Source organism: Procambarus clarkii, chromosome 50 (genome assembly GCF_040958095.1).
Source record: "Procambarus clarkii isolate CNS0578487 chromosome 50, FALCON_Pclarkii_2.0, whole genome shotgun sequence".
NCBI lineage: Eukaryota > Metazoa > Arthropoda > Malacostraca > Decapoda > Cambaridae > Procambarus > Procambarus clarkii.
In genome coordinates, this window is record NC_091199.1 from 3,137,084 (window position 1) to 3,155,651 (window position 18,568).

Below are 18,568 nucleotides of genomic sequence, written 5' to 3' on the forward strand. Positions count from 1 at the left end.
TTAAATATGGTAGACAGTGGCTCGGAAAGCTCCTCTTTGCATTCTTTAAGCACCCTGGCAAACACTTCATCCGGCCCTGGGGATTTGTTTGGTTTTAGTTTTTCTAATTGTTTAATTACATCCTCCCTGGTAACTGCTAAACTAGTCAACCTGTCCTCATCCCCACCCACATAGACTTGTTCGGCTGAAGGCATATTGTTAAGTTCTTCTTTAGTAAATACAGATATAACTTATACTTATACAGTATAAGTTATATCTGTCTTAAATACAGATATAACTTATTTAAGAATATTCTAAACAAAGCACAGGAACGTAGTATACCATACAAATTGAATAGATCGTATACTAATGACCCAAAGTGGATAACAAAGAATTTGAAGAACCTTATAGGTAAAAAGAGAGCTTGGTACAAAAGGATTAAAAATGGGGAGGTCACTTTAGAACAGGAATTCGTACAACTGGTTAGAAATGTTAAAAAAGAGATAAGGAAAGCAAAAAGAAACTATGAAGTTCGCATAGCAGGGCAAGCAAAGACAAATCCTAAAGGGTTTTTTCAGTTATATCGTACTAAGACTAGGGAAAGGATAGGTCCATTAAAAACTGAGACAGGTCAAATAACAGATAGTGATGAAGAGATGAGTAGTATTTTTAATAAATATTTTGTATCTGTATTTACTAAAGAGGAATTTAACAATATGCCTTCAGCCGAACAAGTCTATGTGGGTGGGGACGAGGACAGGTTGACGAGTTTAGCAGTTACCAGGGAGGATGTTCTTAAACAAATAGTAAAACTCAAACCAAACAAATCCCCAGGGCCGGATGAAGTGTTTGCTAGGGTGCTTAAAGAATGCAAAGAGGAGCTTTGTGACCCACTGTCAACCATATTTAATAAATCAATAGAGTCAGGCAGAGTGCCAGAGTTTTGGAAAGTTGCTAATGTGATACCAGTTTTTAAGAAAGGAGATAGATCACTTGCGTCTAACTATCGACCAATTAGCCTAACGTCTATTGTGGGAAAGTTACTCGAATCTATAATAGCAAATAAAATTCGTCTTCATCTTGAAAAACATAAATTAATAATTGAGTCGCAACATGGTTTTATAAATGGCCGTTCATGTTTAACAAATTTGTTATCTTTTTATTCTAGCATTGTTGAGGCAGTTGATAGTGGTAAGGATTGCGATGTTGTATACCTTGACTTTAGCAAAGCTTTTGATACAATGCCACATGAAAGACTGATTAAAAAAATAGAGTCTCATGGTATTGGGGGTGCTATATTAAGCTGGATTAGGGCATGGCTATACCAAAGGAAACAGAGAGTTAGTATAAATGGAATCAAGTCAGAGTGGGAAAATGTTGTAAGTGGAGTGCCTCAAGGCTCTGTCCTGGGACCTCTGTTGTTTATAATATATATAAATGATTTAGATTCAGGTTTGAGTAGCAACATTTGAAAATTTGCCGATGATACGAAAATCGGAAGGGAAATTAATTCGGAGGAGGACTCACTATCACTTCAAGTTGATCTAGATAGGGTTTTGAAATGGTCAAAGGATTGGCAGATGCAGTTTAATGCTGATAAATGTAAAGTTCTGAGGTTAGGTAATGATGATAGAGTTACAAGATACGAGCTAGATGGTGTTGTGATTGCGAAGTCGGATTGCGAAAGGGATCTGGGAGTTATGATTAGTAAGAATTTAAAACAAAAGGATCAATGCATAAATGTTCGTAATAAGGCAAATCGGACACTTGGATTTATTAATCGCAGCGTTAGTAACAAGACACCTGGTGTGGTTCTCAAGCTATATCTTGCTCTAGTTAGGCCCCATTTAGATTATGCAGTTCAGTTTTGGTCGCCATATTATAGAATGGATATAAATTCACTTGAACGTGTCCAGCGTAGGATGACTAAGTTAATTCCCCAAATTAGAAATCTTTCATATGAAGAAAGATTAACAAAGCTTAAGTTGCATTCACTGGAAAGGCGAAGAGTTAGGGGTGACATGATAGAGGTTTACAAGTGGATGAATGGACATAACCGGGGGGATATTAATAGGGTATTAAAAGTATCAACACAGGACAGAACACGAAACAATGGATATAAATTGGATAAGTTTAGATTTAGGAAAGACTTGGGTAAATACTGGTTCAGTAACAGGGTTGTTGATTTGTGGAACCAATTGCCGCGTAACATTGTGGAGGTGGGGTCCCTCGATTGTTTCAAGCACGGGTTGGACAAGTATATGAGTGGGATTGGGTGGTTATAGAATAGGAGCTGCCTCGTATGGGCCAATAGGCCTTCTGCAGTTACCTTTGTTCTTATGTTCTTATAAAATATTTGTTAAAAATACTACTCATCTCCTTGTCATTATCCGTTATTTGACCTGTCTCAGATTTTAATGGACCTATCCTTTCCCTAGTCTTAGTTCGATATAACTGAAAAAAACCCTTTAGGATTTAAGAACATTAGAACAAAGGTAACTGCAGAAGGCCTATTGGCCCATTCGAGGCAGCTCCTATTCTATAACCACCCAATCCCACTCATATACTTGTCCAACCCGCGCTTGAAACAATCGAGGGACCCCACCTCCACCACGTTACGCGGCAATTGGTTCCACAAATCAACAACCCTGTTACTGAACCAGTATTTACCCAAGTCTTTCCTAAATCTAAACTTATCCAATTTATACCCATTATTTCGTGTTCTGTCCTGTGTTGATACTTTTAATACCCTATTAATATCCCCCTTGTTATGTCCATTCACCCACTTGTAAACCTCTATCATGTCGCCCCTAACTCTTCGCCTTTCCAGTGAATGCAACTTAAGCTTTGTTAATCTTTCTTCATATGAAAGATTTCTAATTTGGGGAATTAACTTAGTCATCCTACGCTGGACACGTTCAAGTGAATTTATATCCATTCTATAATATGGCGACCAAAACTGAACTGCATAATCTAAATGGGGCCTAACTAGAGCAAGATATAGCTTGAGAACCACACCAGGTGTCTTGTTACTAACGCTGCGATTAATAAATCCAAGTGTCCGATTTGCCTTATTACGAACATTTATGCATTGATCCTTTTGTTTTAAATTCTTACTAATCATAACTCCCAGATCCCTTTCGCAATCCGACTTCGCAATCTCAACACCATCTAGCTCGTATCTTGTAACTCTATCATCATTACCTAACCTCAGAACTTTACATTTATCAGCATTAAACTGCATCTGCCAATCCTTTGACCATTTCAAAACCCTATCTAGATCAACTTGAAGTGATAGTGAGTCCTCCTCCGAATTAATTTCCCTACCGATTTTCGTATCATCGGCAAATTTGCAAATGTTGCTACTCAAACCTGAATCTAAATCATTTATATATATTATAAACAACAGAGGTCCCAGGACAGAGCCTTGAGGCACTCCGCTTACAACATTTTCCCACTCTGACTTGATTCCATTTATACTAACTCTCTGTTTCCTTTGGTATAGCCATGCCCTAATCCAGCTTAATATAGCACCCCCAATACCATGAGACTCTATCTCTTTAATCAGTCTTTCATGTGGCACTGTATCAAAAGCTTTGCTAAAGTCAAGGTATACAACATCGCAATCCTTACCACTATCAACTGCCTCAACAATGCTAGAATAAAAAGATAACAAATTTGTTAAACATGAACGGCCATTTATAAAACCATGTTGAGACTCAATTATTAATTTATGTTTTTCAAGATGAAGACGAATTTTATTTGCTATTATAGATTCGAGTAACTTTCCCACAATAGACGTTAGGCTAATTGGTCGATAGTTAGACGCAAGTGATCTATCTCCTTTCTTAAAAACTGGTATCACATTAGCAACTTTCCAAAACTCTGGCACTCTGCCTGACTCTATTGATTTATTAAATATGGTTGACAGTGGGTCACAAAGCTCCTCTTTGCATTCTTTAAGCACCCTGGCAAACACTTCATCCGGCCCTGGGGATTTGTTTGGTTTGAGTTTTACTATTTGTTTAAGAACATCCTCCCTGGTAACTGCTAAACTCGTCAACCTGTCCTCGTCCCCACCCACATAGACTTGTTCAGCTGAAGGCATATTGTTAAGTTCCTCTTTAGTAAATACAGATACAAAATATTTATTAAAAATACTACTCATCTCTTCATCACTATCTGTTATTTGACCTGTATCAGTTTTTAATGGACCTATCCTTTCCCTAGTCTTAGTACGATATAACTGAAAAAACCCTTTAGGATTTGTCTTTGCTTGCCCTGCTATGCGAACTTCATAGTTTCTTTTTGCTTTCCTTATCTCTTTTTTAACATTTCTAACCAGTTGTACGAATTCCTGTTCTAAAGTGACCTCCCCATTTTTAATCCTTTTGTACCAAGCTCTCTTTTTACCTATAAGGTTCTTCAAATTCTTTGTTATCCACTTTGGGTCATTAGTATTCGATCTATTCAATTTGTATGGTATACTACGTTCCTGTGCTTTGTTTAGAATATTCTTAAATAAGTTATATATTGAATCCACATCGAAATCCCCATTTAAGTCACCTATCGCTGGGTTCATGTCTCGCTCCAAGACCGGCCCACACCCCATACCCAAGACTTTCCAATCAATTTGACCCAAAAAATTTCTTAGGCTATTAAAATCAGCTTTTCGAAAATCTGGCACTTTAACAGAATTTTCTCCTACTGGTCTATTCCATTCTATGCTAAATCTGATTTCTTTGTGATCACTGTTCCCTAGCTCACTCCCTATTTCGATGTCATTAATTTGCGTTTCCCTGTTAGTTAACACTAAATCTAAAATATTATTTTCCCGTGTTGGTTCCTTAATGTGTTGCGTAAGAAAGCAATCGTCAATTAATTCAAGAAAATCTTCTGCTTCACTATTCCCTGTTTTGTTCAACCAGTTTATTCCGCTAAAATTAAAGTCACCCATGACATAAATACTGTAAGATCTAGATGCTCTAGATATTTCATCCCATAGGTGCTTTGCTTCCATTCTGTCTAAATTTGGTGGCCTATATATTACTCCTATTATAATATTATTAGCTTTTTCGTTTAATTCTATCCAAATAGTTTCTGTGTGTGGCTCTGTTTTGATTCCCTCTTTGAGACTACATTTCAAATTGTCCCTAACATATATGGCTACTCCACCTCCTCGTCTAATATATCTATCTGTGTGAAATAGTTTAAATCCGTATATTTGATATTCAGCTAATAGTTCTCTATTTTCTACATTCATCCACGTTTCGGTAAGTGCAATAATATCTATTTTTTCTGTGCAGACAAGAGCATTTAATTCGTTAATTTTATTTCTTAGACTTCTACTGTTAGTGTAATATACCCTAAGTGAATTGTTATTTTGCGGACCTTCTCTTTCCCTGATCGTTTTGCCAATTCCTTTCTCCCACAAACACATACTTTTATTACCTCCTTCCTCCAAATCAATTCCCATACCTCTATCTACTAACAGTTTAAACCCAAACAAACACCTCTAACCACTTCTTCCAACGAGTTCGCAACAGCAACAACCCCAGCTCTCGATAGATGCACCCCATCACGAGCATACATTTCATTTCTTCCATAGAAGTGTTCCCAGTTGTCTATGAAAGATATTGCATTTGATTCGTATATTTGATATTCAGCTAATAGTTCTCTATTTTCTACATTCATCCACGTTTCGGTAAGTGCAATAATATCTATTTTTTCTGTGCAGACAAGAGCATTTAATTCGTTAATTTTATTTCTCGTTTAGATAATGTTATATTATCATAGCAATATGGAATGTTATATTATCATAGCAATATGGAATGTTATATTATCATAGCAATATGGAAGTTGTAGTGAAGGACCTGGTGACTCTAGTGGGAGCCCTGAGGACAGAGTTGGACTCTCTGCGGGAGGAGGTGCGTCAGCTTAAAAAACAACGAGAAGTAACGAAGGAGGAGACCAGCAGTAAAGGGACCTCGTCTTGGAGAGTTGCGAAAGACAGGGGCCTTAAGAAGACTTTGATAAAGCCGCCTTCAAACGCCATAGCAACTTCAAATTCATTTGACGTTTTGGAGGACGAGTGCTGTGGAGAGACTGTGGATCGCGCAAAAGGGAAAGCAACGAAGAGAAAGGAAGCGCAGGCCCCTCAGAAAGTAAAGGAAGTACCTAAGCAAACATTAGTTGTGGGAGATTCCCAGATAAGGTATTTGGATAGAACGTTTTGTGCTAGAGATAGGGGGAACAGGTTAAGGGTTTGCTATCCCGGAGCTGGCATTGGTGATATTATAAACAACATGAATGATATTATGGCTGGTAATGGGAACAATCCCATTATTTGCATTAGCGTGGGAGGAAATGATGTTGGTCGAGTCAGGAGTGAGGAACTGATTCAGAGGTATAAAACAGCCATAGAGTTAGTTAGGAGCAAGGGAGGAATCCCGATCATATGTGGCATTCTTCCAAGAAAGGGAGTGGGAAATGAATGGATATCGAGGGCACTTGGTGTCAATTGCCGGCTGGAAAGATATTGCAAATCAAATGCAATATCTTTCATAGACAACTGGGAACACTTCTATGGAAGAAATGAAATGTATGCTCGTGATGGGGTGCATCTATCGAGAGCTGGGGTTGTTGCTGTTGCGAACTCGCTAGAAGAAGTGGTTAGAGGTGTTTGTTTGGGTTTAAACTGTTAGTAGATAGAGGTATGGGAATTGATTTGGAGGAAGGAGGTAATAAAAGTATGTGTTTGTGGGAGAAAGGAATTGGCAAAACGATCAGGGAAAGAGAAGGTCCGCAAAATAACAATTCACTTAGGGTATATTACACTAACAGTAGAAGTCTAAGAAATAAAATTAACGAATTAAATGCTCTTGTCTGCACAGAAAAAATAGATATTATTGCACTTACCGAAACGTGGATGAATGTAGAAAATAGAGAACTATTAGCTGAATATCAAGTATATGGATTTAAACTATTTCACACAGATAGATATATTAGACGAGGAGGTGGAGTAGCCATATATGTTAGGGACAATTTGAAATGTAGTCTCAAAGAGGGAATCAAAACAGAGCCACACACAGAAACTATTTGGATTGAATTAAACGAAAAAGCTAATAATATTATAATAGGAGTAATATATAGGCCACCAAATTTAGACAGAATGGAAGCAAAGCATCTATGGGATGAAATATCTAGAGCATCTAGATCTAACAGTATTTATGTCATGGGTGACTTTAATTTTAGCGGAATAAACTGGTTGAACAAAACAGGGAATAGTGAAGCAGAAGATTTTCTAGAATTAATTGACGATTGCTTTCTTACGCAACACATTAAGGAACCAACACGGGAAAATAATATTTTAGATTTAGTGTTAACTAACAGGGAAACGCAAATTAATGACATCGAAATAGGGAGTGAGCTAGGGAGCAGTGATCACAAAGAAATCAGATTTAGCATAGAATGGAATAGACCAGTAGGAGAAAATTCTGTTAAAGTGCCAGATTTTCGAAAAGCTGATTTTAATAGCCTAAGAAATTTTTTGGGTCAAATTGATTGGAAAGGCTTGGGTATGGGGTGTGGGCCGGTCTTGGAGCGAGACATGAACCCAGCGATAGGTGACTTAAATGGGGATTTCGATGTGGATTCAATATATAACTTATTTAAGAATATTCTAAACAAAGCACAGGAACGTAGTATACCATACAAATTGAATAGATCGTATACTAATGACCCAAAGTGGATAACAAAGAATTTGAAGAACCTTATAGGTAAAAAGAGAGCTTGGTACAAAAGGATTAAAAATGGGGAGGTCACTTTAGAACAGGAATTCGTACAACTGGTTAGAAATGTTAAAAAAGAGATAAGGAAAGCAAAAAGAAACTATGAAGTTCGCATAGCAGGGCAAGCAAAGACAAATCCTAAAGGGTTTTTTCAGTTATATCGTACTAAAACTAGGGAAAGGATAGGTCCATTAAAAACTGAGACAGGTCAAATAACAGATAGTGATGAAGAGATGAGTAGTATTTTTAATAAATATTTTGTATCTGTATTTACTAAAGAGGAACTTAACAATATGCCTTCAGCCGAACAAGTCTATGTGGGTGGGGACGAGGACAGGTTGACGAGTTTAGCAGTTACCAGGGAGGATGTTCTTAAACAAATAGTAAAACTCAAACCAAACAAATCCCCAGGGCCGGATGAAGTGTTTGCTAGGGTGCTTAAAGAATGCAAAGAGGAGCTTTGTGACCCACTGTCAACCATATTTAATAAATCAATAGAGTCAGGCAGAGTGCCAGAGTTTTGGAAAGTTGCTAATGTGATACCAGTTTTTAAGAAAGGAGATAGATCACTTGCGTCTAACTATCGACCAATTAGCCTAACGTCTATTGTGGGAAAGTTACTCGAATCTATAATAGCAAATAAAATTCGTCTTCATCTTGAAAAACATAAATTAATAATTGAGTCGCAACATGGTTTTATAAATGGCCGTTCATGTTTAACAAATTTGTTATCTTTTTATTCTAGCATTGTTGAGGCAGTTGATAGTGGTAAGGATTGCGATGTTGTATACCTTGACTTTAGCAAAGCTTTTGATACAGTGCCACATGAAAGACTGATTAAAAAAATAGAGTCTCATGGTATTGGAGGTGCTATATTAAGCTGGATTAGGGCATGGCTACACCAAAGGAAACAGAGAGTTAGTATAAATGGAATCAAGTCAGAGTGGGAAAATGTTGTAAGTGGAGTGCCTCAAGGCTCTGTCCTGGGACCTCTGTTGTTTATAATATATATAAATGATTTAGATTCAGGTTTGAGTAGCAACATTTGCAAATTTGCCGATGATACGAAAATCGGTAGGGAAATTAATTCGGAGGAGGACTCACTATCACTTCAAGTTGATCTAGATAGGGTTTTGAAATGGTCAAAGGATTGGCAGATGCAGTTTAATGCTGATAAATGTAAAGTTCTGAGGTTAGGTAATGATGATAGAGTTACAAGATACGAGCTAGATGGTGTTGTGATTGCGAAGTCGGATTGCGAAAGGGATCTGGGAGTTATGATTAGTGAGAATTTAAAACAAAAGGATCAATGCATAAATGTTCGTAATAAGGCAAATCGGACACTTGGATTTATTAATCGCAGCATTAGTAACAAGACACCTGGTGTGGTTCTCAAGCTATATCTTGCTCTAGTTAGGCCCCATTTAGATTATGCAGTTCAGTTTTGGTCGCCATATTATAGAATGGATATAAATTCACTTGAACGTGTCCAGCGTAGGATGACTAAGTTAATTCCCCAAATTAGAAATCTTTCATATGAAGAAAGATTAACAAAGCTTAAGTTGCATTCACTGGAAAGGCGAAGAGTTAGGGGTGACATGATAGAGGTTTACAAGTGGATGAATGGACATAACCGGGGGGATATTAATAGGGTATTAAAAGTATCAACACAGGACAGAACACGAAACAATGGATATAAATTGGATAAGTTTAGATTTAGGAAAGACTTGGGTAAATACTGGTTCAGTAACAGGGTTGTTGATTTGTGGAACCAATTGCCGCGTAACATTGTGGAGGTGGGGTCCCTCGATTGTTTCAAGCACGGGTTGGACAAGTATATGAGTGGGATTGGGTGGTTATAGAATAGGAGCTGCCTCGTATGGGCCAATAGGCCTTCTGCAGTTACCTTTGTTCTTATGTTCTTATGTTCTTAATAGCCTAAGAAATTTTTTGGGTCAAATTGATTGGAAAGGCTTGGGTATGGGGTGTGGGCCGGTCTTGGAGCGAGACATGAACCCAGCGATAGGTGACTTAAATGGGGATTTCGATGTGGATTCAATATATAACTTATTTAAGAATATTCTAAACAAAGCACAGGAACGTAGTATACCATACAAATTGAATAGATCGTATACTAATGACCCAAAGTGGATAACAAAGAATTTGAAGAACCTTATAGGTAAAAAGAGAGCTTGGTACAAAAGGATTAAAAATGGGGAGGTCCCTTTAGAACAGGAATTCGTACAACTGGTTAGAAATGTTAAAAAAGAGATAAGGAAAGCAAAAAGGAACTATGAAGTTCGCATAGCAGGGCAAGCAAAGACAAATCCTAAAGGGTTTTTTCAGTTATATCGTACTAAGACTAGGGAAAGGATAAGTCCATTAAAAACTGAGACAGGTCAAATAACAGATAGTGATGAAGAGATGAGTAGTATTTTTAATAAATATTTTGTATCTGTATTTACTAAAGAGGAACTTAACAATATGCCTTCAGCCGAACAAGTCTATGTGGGTGGGGACGAGGACAGGTTGACGAGTTTAGCAGTTACCAGGGAGGATGTTCTTAAACAAATAGTAAAACTCAAACCAAACAAATCCCCAGGGCCGGATGAAGTGTTTGCTAGGGTGCATAAAGAATGCAAAGAGGAGCTTTGTGACCCACTGTCAACCATATTTAATAAATCAATAGAGTCAGGCAGAGTGCCAGAGTTTTGGAAAGTTGCTAATGTGATACCAGTTTTTAAGAAAGGAGATAGATCACTTGCGTCTAACTATCGACCAATTAGCCTAACGTCTATTGTGGGAAAGTTACTCGAATCTATAATAGCAAATAAAATTCGTCTTCATCTTGAAAAACATAAATTAATAATTGAGTCGCAACATGGTTTTATAAATGGCCGTTCATGTTTAACAAATTTGTTATCTTTTTATTCTAGCATTGTTGAGGCAGTTGATAGTGGTAAGGATTGCGATGTTGTATACCTTGACTTTAGCAAAGCTTTTGATACAGTGCCACATGAAAGACTGATTAAAAAAATAGAGTCTCATGGTATTGGGGGTGCTATATTAAGCTGGATTAGGGCATGGCTATACCAAAGGAAACAGAGAGTTAGTATAAATGGAATCAAGTCAGAGTGGGAAATTGTTGTAAGTGGAGTGCCTCAAGGCTCTGTCCTGGGACCTCTGTTGTTTATAATATATATAAATGATTTAGATTCAGGTTTGAGTAGCAACATTTGCAAATTTGCCGATGATACGAAAATCGGTAGGGAAATTAATTCGGAGGAGGACTCACTATCACTTCAAGTTGATCTAGATAATCAAATTCTTAGTAAGAATTTAAAACAAAAGGATCAATGCATAAATGTTCGTAATAAGGCAAATCGGACACTTGGATTTATTAATCGCAGCGTTAGTAACAAGACACCTGGTGTGGTTCTCAAGCTATATCTTGCTCTAGTTAGGCCCCATTTAGATTATGCAGTTCAGTTTTGGTCGCCATATTATAGAATGGATATAAATTCACTTGAACGTGTCCAGCGTAGGATGACTAAGTTAATTCCCCAAATTAGAAATCTTTCATATGAAGAAAGATTAACAAAGCTTAAGTTGCATTCACTGGAAAGGCGAAGAGTTAGGGGTGACATGATAGAGGTTTACAAGTGGATGAATAGACATAGCAGGGGGGATATTAATAGGGTATTGAAAATATCAACACAAGACAGAACACGATACAATGGGTATAAATTGGATAAGTTTAGATTTAGGACAGACTTGGGTAAATACTGGTTCAGTAACAGGGTTGTTGATTTGTGGAACCAATTGCCGCGTAACGTGGTGGAGGTGGGGTCCCTCGATTGTTTCAAGCACGGGTTGGACAAGTATATGAGTGGGATTGGGTGGTTATAGAATAGGAGCTGCCTCGTATGGGCCAATAGGCCTTCTGCAGTTACCTTTGTTCTTATGTTCTTATGATTTGCAATATCTTTCCAGCCGGCAATTGACACCAAGTGCCCTCGATATCCATTCATTTCCCACTCCCTTTCTTGGAAGAATGCCACATATGATCGGGATTCCTCCCTTGCTCCTAACTAATTCTATGGCTGTTTTATACCTCTGAATCAGTTCCTCACTCCTAACTCGACCAACATCATTTCCTCCCACGCTAATGCAAATAATGGGATTGTTCCCATTACCAGCCATAATATCATTCATGTTGTTTATAATATCACCAATGCCAGCTCCGGGATAGCAAACCCTTAACCTGTTCCCCCTATCTCTAGCACAAAACGCTCTATCCAAATACCTTATCTGGGAATCTCCCACAACTAATGTTTGCTTAGGTACCTTTACTTTCTGAGGGGCCTGCGCTTCCTTTCTCTTCGTTGCTTTCCCTTTTGCGCGATCCGCAGTCTCACCACAGCACTCGTCCTCCAAAACGTCAAATGAATTAGAAGTTGCTATGGCGTTTGAAGGCGGCTTTATCAAAGTCTTCTTAAGGCCCCTGTCTTTCACAACTCTCCAAGACGAGGTCCCTTTACTACTGGTCTCCTCCTTCGTTACTTCTCGTTGTTCTTTAAGCTGACGCACCTCCTCCCGCAGAGAGTCCAACTCTGTCCTCAGGGCTCCCACTAGCGTCACCAGGTCCTTAACTACAACTTCCATATTGCTATGATAATATAACAACACTCAGGAGCTCCGGTTAACACAACCTCTCACTGTGACTTCACCTGACTGACTGGATTTGACTTTGCTTGCTCTGCTATGCGAACTTCATAGTTTCTTTTTGCTTTCCTAATCTCTTTTTTTAATATTTCTAACCAGTTGTATGAATTCCTGTTCTAAACTGACTTCCCCATTCCTAATTTTTTTGTAACAAGCTCTCTTTTTACCTATAAGGTTCTTTAAATTATTTGTTATCCACTTTGGGTCATTAGTATTCGATCTATTCAATTTGTATGGTATACTACGTTCCTGTGCTTTGTTTAGAATATTCTTAAATAAGTTATATATTAAATTTACATCGAAATCCCCTTTTACGTCAACTATCGCTGGGTTCATGTCTCGCTCTAAGACCGGCCCACACCCCATACCCAAGACTTTCCAATCTATTTGACCCAAAAAATTTCTTAGGCTATTAAAATCAGCTTTAATAGAGTTAGGCAGAGTGCCAGAGTCATGGAAGGTAGAACATAAGAACAAAGGTAACTGCAGAAGGCCTATTGGCCCATACGAGGCAGCTCCTATCTATAACCACCCAATCCCACTCATATACTTGTCCAACCCGCGCTTGAAACAATCGAGGGACCGCACCTCCACCACGTTACGCGGCAATTGGTTCCACAAATTAACAACCCTGTTACTGAACCAGTATTTACCCAAGTCTTTCCTAAATCTTAACTTATCCAATTTATTCCCATTGTTTCGTGTTCTGTCTTGTGTTGATATTTTTAATCCCCTATTAATATCCCCCCTGTTATGTCCATTCACCCACTTGTAAACCTCTATCATGTCACCCCTAACTCTTCGCCTTTCCAGTGAATGCAACTTAAGCTTTGTTAATCTTTCTTCATATGAAAGATTTCAAATTTGGGAAATTAACTTAGTCATCCTACGTTGGATACGTTCAAGTGAATTTATATCCATTCTATAATACGGCGACCAAAACTGAACTGCATAATCTAAATGGGGGTTCTTATGTTCTTATGTAACGTGGTGGAGATGAGGTCCCTCGATTGTTTCAAGCGTGGGTTGGACAAGTATATGAGTGGGATTGGGTGGTTATACATAGGAGCTGCCTCGTATGGGCCAATAGGCCTTCTGCAGTTACCTTTGTTCTTATGTTCATAGTTTTTTTTTTGCTTTCCTAATCTTTTTTTTAACATTTCTAACCAGTTGTATGAATTCCTGTTCTAAACTGACTTCCCCATTCTTAACCCTTTTGTACCAAGCTCTCTTTTTACCTATAAGGTTCTTTAAAATATTTGTTATCCACTTTGGGTCATTAGTATTCGATCTATTCAATTTGTATGGTATACTACGTTCCTGTGCATTCAATGCATGAATGTTTGTAATAAGGCAAATAGGACACTCGGATTTATTAATCAAAGCGTTAGTAACAAGACACCTGGTGTGGTTCTTCAGCTATATCTTGCTCTGGTTAAGCCCCATTTAGATTATGCAGTTCAGTTTTGGTCGCCGTACTGTAGAATGGATGTAAATTCACTTGAACGTGTCCAGCGTAGGATGACAAAGTTAATTCCCCAAATTAGAAGTCTTTCATATAAAGAAAGATTATTAAAGCTTAAATTGCATTCACTGGAAAGACGAAGAGTTAGGGGTGACATGATAGAAGTTTACAAGTGGATGAATGGACATATCAAAGGGGATATTAATAGGGTATTTAAAGTATCAACTCAAGACAGAACACGAAACAATGGGTATAAATTGGATAAGTTTAGATTTAGGAAAGACTTGGGTAAATACTGGTTCGGTAGCAGGGTTGTTGATTTGTGGAACCAATTACCGCCTAACGTGGTGGAGGTGGGGTCCCTCGATTGTTTCAAGCGCGGGTTGGACATGTATATGAGTGGGATTGGGTGGTTATAGATAGGAGCTGCCTCGTATGGGCCAATAGGTCTTCTGCGGTTACTTTTGTTCTTATGTTCTTATGTAACAAAGGGGATATTAATAGGGTATAAAAGTATCAACTCAAGACAGAACACGAAACAATGGGTATAAATTGGATAAGTTTAGATTTAGGAAAGACTTGGGTAAATACTGGTTCGGTAGCAGGGTTGTTGATTTGTGGAACGAATTACCGCGTAACGTGGTGGAGGTGGGGTCCCTCTATTGTTTCAAGCGAGGGTTGGAGATGTATATGAGGGGGATTGGGGGGTTATAAATAGGAGCTGCCTCGTATGGGCCAATAGGCCTTCTGCAGTTACCTTTGTTCTTATGTTCGTATGGGCCAATAGGCCTTCTGCATTTGCCTTTGTTCTTATGTTCTTAATTTGGAGGGCCTGTGGTGTGAGATGCATGCCAGTTGCTGACATTGGGGTTGCTAATAGGAAGTCAACTGCATGGGGAGCTGCTACAGTTTTAAGTCGATCAGTGTCATGTGGTGTTGTCGCATCTTCTTGGCCTGTCAGAGCTTCTTGGTTGACAATGGGGCTATCCCAGCTGGATTGCTTGTAGGCTTCAAAAGGTGGTGATTGGGGTGTTGGTCCTGCGAGAGAGACCTATTTGGTGGTGCAGATTGTAAAGCTGGGATCATGTATCCCTGCCTGTTGAACTAGGTACTTGTTACGTACTCCTAGCAGAATACGTATATAAATTTAAAATAACTTGTTTATTCTATTATATCATTGCCTGTATATGTACACACATTGTGTTTTTGGTAAATTATCGTGTGGTGTGGCAGCGTCAGTGGAGACAGGAGCGCGGTTGCTTTGCACACGTCTATTACCTGTTTGATTCCGGAAGCTGGACCTGTTCAGTTGAGAGTTCCAGATGTCACTTTTATTTAGTTTATGTAATTGTTTATTTTCTGAAATTAAACAGGTGGCATTATACTTATATATTTTGTAAGTAACTATTATATGTAATTTGCAGTCTTATGTGTTTTGAGAACAAGTGGTTGTTCAATTAGTTTAAAATATTAAAAAGTCCTTTGTTTCCATCCCTCATCCTGGGATGAGGCAGACGGGAGGTGAGAATGTGGGTGGCGACAGAGCGAGAGTTCAGCAGCTGAACAGGACTCGACGGAGTAACATGTGGGAGATAAGTCTGTTTATTTCTTGTTGTGCCATATTTTATTATACTATATTAGGAGAAGGACAATACCTTGTTTGTTGTATAAGTTAACTTGACCATCTGTGTTTTTATATTATACTGTCTTGAATATATATCTATATAATATTTTGTATCTATTCTTCAGTCCTAAAGGAAGATTTTTATTTATGTGCTCATTACTTGTCAAGGGGTTATACTGGTGACCCGCTCTTGAGAACAGCAGTTTTCTCGTATCCCTAGACGTAATTAAAGCTTGGCTGCTGTAGGGTCACGAGCCGTAACGAACGATAGGTAACAGTACTCAGGTAAGATTTCCTTCGCCAGGTTGTCAGATGCCGCTGAAGAGGACATGAACGCTGGTATAGCAATTTGTGTTGCTGTGCGAATGCCGAGGCCCCCCCCCCTCCCCCAAATCTGCATGACAGGAAGGGAGGCCTGTTTCCACTGTGAGTCGCTGAGAGAAAGATTGAGGGTTTTTTCTAGCATTAATTTCAGCAGGCTGTCATTCTCTTCTAATTTAATATTATTGAAAGATGGCGAACATCTAAGAAAGTAGGTCAGCCTGGGGAGGGACACAGGGTTGCCAGATTGGGCTACAAGTAGTGAATTGGGCTACTTTTGAAAGCTCCGCGCTCCCAAATGTTTAATTTCGCTACTTGCGACTTTTTGGGCTACTTTAAAAGCAAGTTGGTCTAGTTTGGGCTAGTAATGTTAACAAACTGAATGATGATTATTTATGCTTTTATAATGTAATGTGTTCAAATCACAGGCGCGTCAAACAGCCTGATTGACTAGACCACTTACCACAGGAGGCCAGGTCAGAGACCGGCCCTCTGGGGACGTTGATCCTAGGAACCTTTGAAAGAAAAAGTAACCGCAAGGCAACGTAATCCTCCCCAGGGGCCATAGATTTTGCAACCTTAATTGTCATTAATACTTTATCCCGAAAGTTACAGCTGGTTCCACAGATCTTCATTAATTAAGGAGAGAACGTTATCTAGAAATGTACAGATTAATAAATGATTGGCAACATCCTTTAAAGTTAATACCTTCGTCAGGAAGACGATGGTTGGCAAGGAGCAGTAGTGTAAAGTGGCTATTTGATCAGTGGGATTCTTTAACAAATCATTACCATATCGCTTCTTGCTCTTGTGATAAATATGTTGTAAGGCAACTATTTTCAATGCACTCTGATTCCCCCAATAAGCTATATTTCACATTTCTCAGACCAATCCTAAATCATTTTGAAAGGATGAATTGACTTTATCAAAAAGATGAAACAGATCAGTGTAACCTTCACACAGTCTTAGAAAACTTCACTCTTGGAATGCTCAAAAGAATCGTGCATCCTCATCATGCAAAGCTTCATGTTAATTTGAACTACAACTACATATATCTGCCCCGGGAGAAAGTGGATTTTGGTTACGAATTTTCAACACTTCTATCAACTAACAGACAAAACAATTTTATAACCCAGGAAATTTTCAAAATATTCAAGAAAGATGCCATAATATTTTAGTGAAAGCTTGCAAAGAGTTTCTTTCTCGTATTTCAAGTAATGCTGAAACTTTCAAAAACGTGAAAAATCTGTCACCTGTTATATTTGCCTTAGTCACACACGGCCACTATTTTCAGAACTTCCATTAGTATTAGATGACCTAATCTAAGCTTAGTGAAATTGAAAGTCAGTGGTGCCTACTGTTAACCATTGACTGGTCCAACATTTGTGAGGGACAAATTCCAACATGTGGACCGTCATTTTAGACCAAAGCAATAACGTCAAGAACGCTGCTGGCGATCCCGTATTGATTGACCTCGCTGATTTTTTTGATTTTTTTTTTTTTTAGATATATACAAGAGTTGTTACATTCTTGTACAGCCACTAGTACGCTTAGCGTTTCGGGCAGGTCCCTGGAATACGATCCCCGCCGCGAAGAATCGTTGTTACAACCAAGTACACATTTTACTGTTGAGTTAAACAGAGGCTACAGTTAAGGATTTGCGCCCAGTAAATCCTCCCCGGCCAGGATACGAACCCATGACAAAGCGCACGCGGATTTGAAAATATACAGCTTACCAATCAGTAATGTCTTTGTTGAACGGGTATTTTCTAGAGTAACATCTGTGAAAACTAAACTGAGAAATCGAATGGGACTTGAGCTCTTGACATAAATCTTGAGAATCAAAACATATCGTAAAGAAAACGTAATTTGTTACTCATCATTTGAATCACTCACGCCAATGCTGAAATATGAGTCTGCAATATACAAGAACGAGCCTGTGGCTGCAGACGAAGATCTTCTTGAAAATCTTCAACTGTGAATACTTGGAAGGACTGTACACCCATTATGCTTCATACAGCAAATATTGCTAGGTTATTCTATTATCATATTTTGTAAATATATATATGCGGAGATAATAACAAAACAATTAAAATCGTGTAGTGTACTCTATATAATAAAATATATTACTTTGAAACTTGTATCAGTCACTAAACAAAAATTTGGGCTACTCTTATTGCAAATTCGCTACTTTTAAACCCTCAGCTCGCTACTTTCAGCAATTTGGATCTGGCAACCCTGGAGGGACAAGCATCTAGTGATGAGGTAAAGTGCATCATGAGCATCGATGTTTTCAATCCATCCTCTACAGGTCAGTGATCTTCGTACCCAGGACCTCGTCGATGGCATTCTCTCCAAGAGGAGCTCCTAGGAGTGTGCTATCCTCAGTCTTGGTTATAGGAATATCAGGCAAAATAACTTTTATTCGCTCTATTATGTGCTGGTGGGTAGAAGTTATTTCGCACTTGGAAGAGTTCAGCATGAGGCCTAGACTTGCTACTTGCTCCTGAATTATTCTTATGTCATCTAGGAGGGAGTGTGGGGAGCCAGCAAGAGTAACATCGTCCAAAAACAAAATGTTGACTTCACTGGACAGGTTATTAGTGACTTCCTTGATGACTAGGCAGAAAAGAAAAGGAACAAGATAGTCACCCTGTTGGACAC